This window comes from Chanodichthys erythropterus, chromosome 2 (assembly GCF_024489055.1).
Source record: "Chanodichthys erythropterus isolate Z2021 chromosome 2, ASM2448905v1, whole genome shotgun sequence".
In the NCBI taxonomy this organism is placed as follows: Eukaryota; Metazoa; Chordata; class Actinopteri; order Cypriniformes; family Xenocyprididae; genus Chanodichthys; species Chanodichthys erythropterus.
In genome coordinates, this window is record NC_090222.1 from 19,015,432 (window position 1) to 19,026,252 (window position 10,821).

Sequence of the window (10,821 nt, forward strand, 5' to 3'; positions counted from 1 at the left end):
AGCCCTTAGTTTCCTCATGTTCGGTATTGTTTATGTTTGTGTGGTAACGTATTCTGCATATTTCCTAATAAAGACTATGTTGTTGAATTTCATGCCTTGTGTCGTGCGATAATTGCATCCAACAATACATGACAACATAGTATGATTATATAGCAATATCTATGTATTAAATTCTCAAACTAATTTTGTATTCCACAGAAAAAAAAAAAATGCATACTGCATAATGGTCATTTTTTTTAGTGATCCTTTACTCTAATAGTATTTCCTGAGCTGCAAGAACAATTTAGACGGTTCATTACTAAAACATTGTCTCTGATAATTCAAAATCCATTCAGCATTTAGCAACATCAAGCTACAACCTAAAAAGAAAACATAGCTATTAATCTATTTGACTTTAATAGGTATATGAAATTAATGAGTTTAGACATTACACATCTTTGCTGTATGACAGATGTACATTATTCTTTCTGTGTGTGGGCAAATCGCAGAGATAGGAAATCTGTGTAGGTACCAAATTCATACTGTGGGCACTAGATGTTCCTAATGACTCACCAAGTCCATGTGTAATGTGGGACACCCCCATATTTTCTCAGTTTTGTGTATTTGTGCGTGTATTCATGCTTTTAGGATCTGTATTAACTGACAAGAGGTGGTGGTGTTCAACATAAATGGCAATAACTCAAATCTCCTCAGTTCAAACTCTGGAAGTGATGATTTATGAAGTTTATATTGTCTAGTTTTCGTTCTTTGCATCACCAAATAGCACCACGCTACTAGCATCTACAGAAGCGGCAGCCAATGAGCTAATGGGATCAGTCAAATGTCACATGGTGCAATTACAATTGAAATTTGTCCAGGTATTGTGGACATCATTGAGATTCCCTTGTAAATACTATACTAAGCAGTCGATGCTGTGTGTTTTTGCTAAATTTGCTTAACCATGTCAGAAGTCATTTGGGAGGTTTTGAATGCTCTGCTATGTCTAAATCATGAGCACACATTCCTCACAAAGGTCACAGGTGTGACTTATAGAGCTGATTACTGACCATTTGTGTGTTCAAACTGAATGACAATGGCTGCTTAAGAGTCGTGTCATGTGTCGAATAGTTTCCGAGGCTTTGTTTGCTCTGTTCAGGTGCGGCTGCTCAGGGCAGGGTGTGAAAACACACAGGTAGAGGAAGGGAATTTCATTGTTTGTGTGAGAATGTCCTCCAAAACACTGAACGTCTTCTGGCATCAGATAAGTTCCTCATGCCCACACTGACATCTGCATTTGTTTAGGTTTTAATCATTGTTGCAGGATTTCATGACAAAGATACAGTGTTATGGTTGATAATCTAACATAAACAAAAGAGCATATGCTCCAGGCCCATGTTTGTGGAATTTACTGTGCTCCTGTTACACACCTGAAATGCCACCGTCATCTGTTCCATCTTGGACCACTGTCAAACACTCATGCAAACACACACCTGTGCCACTGAAGTGACAGATTGGCCACCTGTCTCTGTGAGTGGGCGGGAACAGTCTGACTGAGGCAGATTGTGAGTGGGAGCAGAGATGACTGACGCGTCCTGTGACCAATCTGTACACATCTCACAGCTTCTGCAGACTGAAATTTCTGTTAGCGTTCTCAATGGAAGATTTGGAATATGCCAAAAACTTTTAAAGCCTATCACCTGAACCGTAAGGCCCGGGTTCACAGACAAGGCTTAGACTAAGCCAAGATTAAGCATATCGTAATATCAGAAATGTACAATAGACTATTATAAATGCACAATTTATTGACATTGAATTCATGTTTAATATTTCATACATACATCTATTATAATACAATATATTGTTAATCTCGAGAGTATTTACATTTCAACTCTTTTTCATTTTTACATTTTTTAGCTCAGGACAAATTTACTAAAAAGTTTCTGTGATGTTGACATTAAATGCCTCCTAGTATTCAGTGAGGCACTGTTTCAACTTATGCATGTGCTCATAGACAAAACATGTTCAAAATAGGTTAGCAAAAAAAGAATAGGTAGTGTTGGGAAGTTAAAGCATTAATTATATAGTCAATACCAGGGGTCTTAAACCTGACCAATAGTAACATGCATGTTAAACCATTTTTATGTGTAACTTAAAGGGTTAGTTCACCAAAAAATGAGAATTCTGTTATTAAAGGAACACTCCACTTTTAGCATAGCTTAGCATAGTTCATTGAATCTGATTAGACCGTTAGCATCGCGCTTAAAAATGACCAAAGAGTTTTGATATTTTTCCTATTTAAAACTTGACTCTTCTGTAGTTACATCGTGTACTAAGACCGGCGGAAAATGAAAAGTTGTGATTTTCTAGGCTGATATGGCTAGGAACTATACTCTCATTCAGGCGTAATAATCAAGGAACTTTGCTGCCGTTCCATGGCTGCAGCAGTGCAATGATATTACGCAGCGCCTGTGAGCCCCTGCTTGCACAGGGAACGTGCCTTGCAACCATTGAGACGTTTGTGAGAGACGCTGCGTAATATCATTGCACTGCTGCAGCCATGATACGGCAGCAAAGTTCATTGATTATTACGCCTGAATGAGAGTATAGTTCCTAGCCATATCAGCCTAGAAAATCGCAACTTTTCATTTTCCGTCGGTCTTAGTACACGATGTAACTACAGAAGAGTCAAGTTTTAAATAGGAAAAATATCAAAACTCTTTGGTCATTTTTAAGCGCGATGCTAACGGTCTAATCAGATTCAATGAACTATGCTAAGCTATGCTAAAAGTGGTACCGCCAGAACCGGAGATCGGCTGAATGGATTCGAAAACGGTAAAACTCAACTGTTTAACTCTAGGGGAGTTGGAAAATGAGCCTATTTTCAAAAAAAAGTGGAGTGTTCCTTTAATTACTCACCCTCATGTTGTTCCACAGCCGTAAGACCATCGTTCATCTTCGGAACACAAATTAGGATATTTTTGATAAAATCTGATGGCTCAGTGGCATTCATTGCCAGTAAGACAATTAACACTTTCAGATGCCCAGAAAGCTTCTAAAGACATATTTAAAACAGTTCATGTGACTACAGTGGTTCAACCTTAATGTTATGAAGTGATGAGAATACTTTTTGTGCGCCAAAAAGACAAAATAACGACTTTATTCAACAATATCTAGTGATGGGCGATTTCAAAACTGCCAAAGTCACGTGATTTCAGTAAACGAGGCTTTGTTAGGTCATAAGTGTTTCGAAATTTCAATTTTTCACCACATGACTTTGGCAGTTTGATACATGCTCTGAACCACTGATTCGAAACAAAAGATTCGTAAAGCTTCGAAGCTTCATGATGTTTTGAAATCGCCCATCACTAGATATTGTTAAATAAAGTCGTCATTTAGTTTTTTTGCCGCACAAAAAGTATTCTCGTCGCTTCGTAACATTAAGGTTGAACCACTGTAGTCACATGAACACATGATTCATTAAAATAATCATTTTTGATTCGTCATGTACTTGTACATCACTTAATTTGACTTTTTACTAAATATAATGCAGATTGGCAAAAAAGCTTCAAATAATAGTTTGACAAAAATAAAAATGTATATGAAAGTTTTAAAATGATAAACCTCACATTTCAGCTAATAAATGAGGACTATAGTTTTCACGTGACGTCACACCCTTATATAGGAACGCCCACCTGGAAAAGTTTCTCATTATGCGTTTTTCCAAAGAAAAACATTATAAAGAAAATGCTTAATCATTTAGCATGTTGCTTTCATATTCTGGGTTCATCTGCTCACCTGTATATAGTATGCATCTTCAATAATGTTTATACTGAATTTGACCTTTTAATATCGCATTTTATATCAAAAGTACATTAAGGCACTTTACAGGCACAGTTCCAAGTGGAAACGCTGTTGGATCGGACCGAGCGCCACATTAAACTTGTAGCCAATCAGCAGTAGGGGGTGTGTCCACACATGATGGGAGAGGAGAGAGTGAGCTGTGCAAGAGGGAGATTTGAAGAAAGACTTTAGAAAGAGATGGCTGAGACATTACAAAAGAGAAAAGTTCAGAGGAATATCACTGAAAAAGAATGGCTACGATGAGACAAATTTTTACGAACTGCAAGGATCCCAGCTGCCTGTTAGGGTGTGTGGTAGGGTTAGGGGTTCATTTCTGTTGTAGCATTTCACCTTTCGGCACGCCCATTACTCCGACCTTCAGCTACCCCTGTCTCTCAAAAATGGCAGATGGGTTGAATCCACACTCTGACAGCAGGTGGCACTTATGGAGAAGCAAAAATACAGTGGTTACCCCTGTTCACAAAGCCCAGCTGCTCTTTTAAAATGTACACTGTATAAGTATTGGCCCTCTAGCAATTTTACAAACAAAACTGCATGCATTTTGCCTAAGAACATTGCTTTGGTTTTGCTTCGGCTCTGCGTGACTGTGTAGATGAAAGTGGTTATCCTACAGCTCATAAAACATTTACCTGGCTACTAGCCATGAGAGATGGAAAGGATCTCACTGTTTAATAGACATGGTACTTACTTGAAAATAAATTCCAGCACAGCGCTAAGACAACAAAAATGAAACGACCCTTCACAACAGATTAATGCTTTACTCTGTTTGAGAGCTAGCTACATATGGCAATTTACCTGTTCAATAAAATACCTTACTCACCTGTTGAGTAATAAAAACGCCAACTCGCGTCACTTTTATAACATTTAAAATCCCTCAGTTCTCGCCATCTCCGAGAAGCCAAGCCAATGTTGATTTTCGTTTTATTACGAGCTCTGTCACGTTCACTTTTGCCATCCTGTGCCATCCTTTTTGGACGTTTTATTATAACGTGATTATCTGGAGGCTTTGCACGAATCACATGAATGATCTGTCGGAACGCAGCCGCAGCTCGTCTGTATTAGCAAATATTCATCCAAACATTGACCTCTTTATACTGAATTAATAATAAATTATACATTTGTCCAGCATTCTGCAACAAATATTTTTCGGATTTTCTAGACTATTTTTAAGTCATAAAGTGAGCAGGATGTATTAAAATACAGCGCAAGGATGCGGCAAGGCTTGTATTCATGTATTCGGAAACCTCCCTAGCTCTACAGCGCCCCACAAATTTCCAATGTAAATCTGTGGTGAAAAATAGAACTGCAGCGCGCTGAGATTTCTGGCTGCCCCGCTTTTTTAACGTTAGGTAAACACACCTTTTGTAAACCTCGCTCCAGACAAGACGATATCAGTCCGCTTCAGATATGTGTCTGCATCAGGTCAGTAACTATTTGGCATAACTGTTCAACCTATTTGGAGCAGCCTATCAAAAAATGAGAGTATAAACCCTTTCATTTAAACGTGCTCACGTGTAGCTATAGCATTTATAGTAGCTATAAATGTGTTTGTTTTATGATTGTTTGAAAAATAGACATTACATTTTATCCTCACTGGAATTCCTACATAACTTGCAATATTCTAAAACAACATTCGAAAGCAATAAATACTACATTATGCAATCTAAGATGGCATTAGATGAGTTTGTTGTGTACTTAAGTCTGTCAATCATCGTTAGAGCGCCACCCTCAGGTTAAATAAATAACGCAATGTCTGATGTGTTCAGCGATTAGAATAAATATTACAAAAATGGTTATCATAAAATAGAGCTAAGACCCTGAATCTGAATCGGCCAGGAGCCGCTACTGCCAGAACGGCTAATTTCACAAAAAGTCGACAAGTTTGCAGGTATCTACATTTTAATGTGGGAGCGACATACAATACTCAGCGTAAATGAGTACACCCCCTTTGAAAAGTAACATTTTAAAGGGATAGTTCACCCAAAAATGAAAATTTGATGTTTATCTGCTTACCCCCAGTGCATCCAAGGTGTAGGTGACTTTTTTTCTTCAGTCGAACGCAAATTATGATTTTTAACTGCAACCGCTGCCGTCTGTCAGTCAAATAATAGCAGTAGATGGGAACGTCAACTATAACAGTAAATAAAACTTGCTTAGACAAATCAAAATTAAAACCTGCGGCTCGTGACGACACGATAATATCCTAAGACACGAAACGATCAGTGCGAGAAACCAAACATTATTTATATAATTTTTACCTCTAATACACCACTATGTCCAACTTCGTTCAGCTTCCTGTTAGTGAGGTCAAAAAACGCGTTGTGATGACGGAAGTGATGTCTCGCCCATATACTTCAATGAGCGCGAGACATCACTTCCGTTGTCAGAGCGCGATCAGACCTCACTAGCCGTTGAACGAAGTTGGACATAGTGGTGTATTAGAGGTAAAAATTATATAAATACTGTTCGGTTTCTCGCACAAACCGATCGTTTCGTGTCTTAGGACATCAATGTGTCGTCACAAGCCGCAGGGTTTGATTTGGATTTGTCTATGGAAGTTTTTTCGACTCTTATTGTTCAAGTTCCCAATCACTGCTATTATTTGACTGACAGACGGCAGCGGTTGCAGTTAAAAATCCTCATTTGCATTCGACTGAAGAAAAAAAGTCCTCTAAATCTTGGATGCACTGGGGGTAAGCAGATAAACATCAAATTTTCATTTTTGGGTGAACTATCCCTTTAAACAATATTTCAATGAACACAAATCAATTTCCAAAATGTTGACAAGACTAAGTTTTATCAAGTTAGGGTGATGCAAAAATGAGTACACCCCACTGAAAGTTTCTGGAGCAAAGCTAAATTTTAGATAACAAATGTCTAATTTAACAAGAATTCAACCACAGGTGAGTCTAATTATTCATTACACAGGTGTCCAGCAGACAGTTGACTATAAAAGTGTGTTAAAACCCCTTCCCATTTCATGCTGTCAGCAATGGCACCACACAGAAGAGAAATGTCTCAAGACCTGAGAAAGAAAAAATTTCTTTACACCAGAAGGGTGAAGGCTACAAGAAGATCAGCAAAGCTTTACTTATCAGTCAGAATACTGTAGAGAAAGTGGTACAAAAATTTAAAAAAGATGGAACTGCAGACATCCAGGTCATTGCAGTTATCTAAAGAAGTAGAAAGCCAAACTGGGGTGACTATTTCCTTTGACACAATACAGCGTACACTGCAGAGGAATGGCATGCATGGGTGCCGTCCATTAAAGAAGCCTCTCCTAAAGCCCAGGCACAAAAAAGCCCACCTAGAGTTTCTCAGGGCCCATGCTGACAAAGATGAAGACTACTGGGACTCGATACTCTGGAGTAATGAGACCAAGATAAATGGTTTTGGAACTGATGGCTTCAAAACTGTTCTGCGTCGCAAAGGTGAGGAATACAAAGAAAAATGCACAGTGCCTACAGTGAAACATGGTGGTGGCAGTGTTTTTATGTGGGGCTGCATGAGCGCTGCTGGTGTCGGGAGCTGTATTTCATTGATGGCATCATGAATTCACAGATGTACTGCTCTATACTGAGAGAAGATGCTGCCATTACTCCGTGCCCTTGGTCGTCGTGCACTTTTCCAACATGACAATGATCCTAAACTCACATCTAAGGCCACTGTTGGATTTCTGAAGAAGAACAGTGTGAAAGTGATTCAGTGGCTCCTGATCTGAACCCAATCGAACACCTATGGGGAATTCTGAAGAGACAAGTTGAGCATCACTCTCCATTCAGCATCCGGTCTCTAAAAGAGCTCATTCTTGAAGAATGGAAAAAGATAGATGTTGCAAAATTTCTCCAACTTGTTCATTCCATGCCTAGAAGTCTTGGTGCTGTTATTAAAAATCATGGAGGCCATACAAAGTACTAGATGTAGTAGTTTTTGTTGTGGGGTGTACTCATTTTTGCATCACCCTAATTTGAGAAAAACTGAAAAATGTGTAATCTAAGTTATATTATTAAACTTTCATGTTATAAGTTAAACAGATGTTATATTAAACTTGGTCTTATCAACATTTTGGAAATTGTTTTTGTGTTCATTGAGATATTGTTTAAAATGGTACTTTTCAAAGGGGGTACTCATTTACGCTGAGCACTGTATAGTTGAACTGTAGCTTTGTTAATAAAGTTAAACTTTGGTAGATGTTAATTTAATGTTCTGTTTTTTTCAAAAGCAGATGTAAGGACGTGAAAATCTTAAGGTGAGATTTTAATCATCTAAAGTGGAGAGGAGTAGAACATGAGTAAAGGACAAGCTGTCTGGCAAAGACCAGATGTCCCATGAGTCAGATGAGCAAATGAGAGCTGTGAAATGTGGAAAAAAGAGGGAGAAAGAGAGAAACTGATAGATCTAGAGAGAGTGAAAGAAGGAAGGGGAAGAGAAGGTGACTAAAGTTGAGGCACCATGTGGAGGCACAAGCTCTTACAGATGATTCATCCATGATGTGAATGAGGCTGCCACCCAGCGGCCGAAGGCGGACTGACGGCATCATAGGCCTCTGCACACATCGATTAAACGAACACAAGAAAAAGACAACATTTTCATGCACTCTTCTTTTTCTCTACCGTTTTTATTCAGATGAGTGAAACACTTCCAGTTACAAAAATGACTTTAAATGAACAACACTGTACAATGAACAAGCGAGTTATTTGTCAACTATTTTTTGGTTTCAGAGATAATTACACCGAAAGGCTAACCTGTCACCATAGGGAGGAAAAGAGGAACACGGAGGACAGAAGAGAAGAAAAGAACTGCTCAACTCAAAGGAGAGAAAAAAAAGGAAGGATGGAAAGGGTAAAAACATGACAACGTACATCAGCAAGCAAAACATACGCACACCTTCACGCACATATCCACACTGCCAAAATAACCGAATATCTGCTCAGTTTCAGTGTAAAATACGTTCACGCGCACATTAACATATGTACGCACAGACAATGACGCACCCACGCGCTCTCGTTTACGCACCGAGTGAGCAGTGAACATGAAATCTGGGAGAAGATTCAGAGCACAGATAAACATCACTAACCCAAACAAAAAAAAAGCAATTTAAAAAAATTAATCACATACATACCAAGTCTTTTCTTTAAGATCATCGTTATCACCATGAAAGATTTGTCCCTAAATAATGAATAATTAAAAAATATACATTTCATCATTCTCTTCATCGTATGTTACTTTGGATAGTTGAGGTTTTACCTTCAGAAACTGGGTTGCTAGGTGACCAGAGAAAGAGACAAAAGAAAACAGCTGAGGATGTGTTAGTGTAGCTCTTTGGTTTAACTAGATGTGTTTAAGTTCTTTGCTATTTTTAAAAAAAAATCTCTTTTTTAAACACCTTTGGACTGAAGCTGGTATTTTTTTTTTTATGTATAATATATACAGAGATAAATCAGAAAGTGAAATGAGAACGAAAACACTATCAGTTCTCTTGGTCAGGCATTTTCAAATACCATGATTTTTCTATTTCTTTTTCTCCCATATCCGATTGTTACTAATTAATAAAGTGAAAAACCGATGCGAATCAACTCAAGGATTGTGTACAGACTTTAGGGAGCGTGTGTGTTGTGTTCGGTCCTCGAATGGCGTGTTGCTTTGGTATCATTCTCTGGAGATTCACGCCACTGAGAGACTTACACTTTGAACACGGTCCCTTGCTCTGCAGTTATTATTTGCATATCAACATCGTGAAGTTTTTAAGACGTCCGTAACTGTGCCTGACTGTAACGGTAAGAACGAAAGCTAGAGAAAATATAAAGCGAGAATAAAATGTTTCTCCTTATATTACTCTTCAACAACTCCTGCGTTTTAAGTCATAAAATTTGTCACCTAGCAACAACAGTCACCGCCCGCTGTCAGTCTGACTTCTATACATACACATGCACATTAAGTGTGTGTATATAATAAAAAGATGTGTGTATGTGTCCTGCCCTGTGTTTGGTGACTGGAAAAGTGGTCCCAAGGGCCGAGGGAGTGAACATGCCTTGGCATCAATCTTACATTGAAGTACTTTGAGTGCTTTCATCTTCATCCCTGGGGTTGCTTGCATAAACTAATACTAGTCTTACAAGTTAGTCATCTTTTTTTGTTCATAATTTTTTTTTTAAAGTGAGTTACATAAAAACTTAGATTGGTCTAATTTGATGCCTTAACTCTTGTATGGTCTTTGGGGTGAAACTTTGTGCAGTGGTTAACACTTTCTAGATCTACAAATAATAATAAAAATTGGAGTGATATCTTGTTTTTATGTTAGTGTAAAAAAAAAAAAAAAGTCACACTCAGGGTCTTTGGGGTCTCCAGATACCCCAGGCAACAAAATATAATTTTGTAACAAAATAATTTATTTATTTAAAAACAACAACAACAAAAGTAATTTTACTCTGTTTATTAATGTTTTTACTTCATATTTGTGCAGTTTTTGGATGATTTATCATATCTTTTACATTTATATAAATAAATGAAAAAATATTTTGTTGAATAGGTTTTTGTACAAAAACAGCTTTTTATGTAAAATTCACTTTTTAAAAGACCCACATTTCTAACTTTCATTCATGGGGATAACATGAAATTGGTTTAGTCTAAGATTTTTGCCCATCTTTTGGAAAATGCAGTTTTAAAAGTAAAAAAACGAATTTTTACCAGTAGATGGCTACAGAGCTCCACTATTTGCTATGTGCTATTTGAATGACTGAAAGACATCTTTTCACAAGTTTTTTTCAATTCATATCTAAATTTTATGAATTTTGTCAATTTTCTAAGCGTGGTCTCATCATAATGTAACAATATTGAAAGACTGATTTTTTTTTTCAGTACAAAAAATTCTACACTTTGACAAAAAGTCATTTTTATTGTCATAATTGTGATTTCATAATATTTAGATATGAATCCAACTGAAAAAAACTTGTGAAAAGATATCTTTCAGTTAGTCAAATA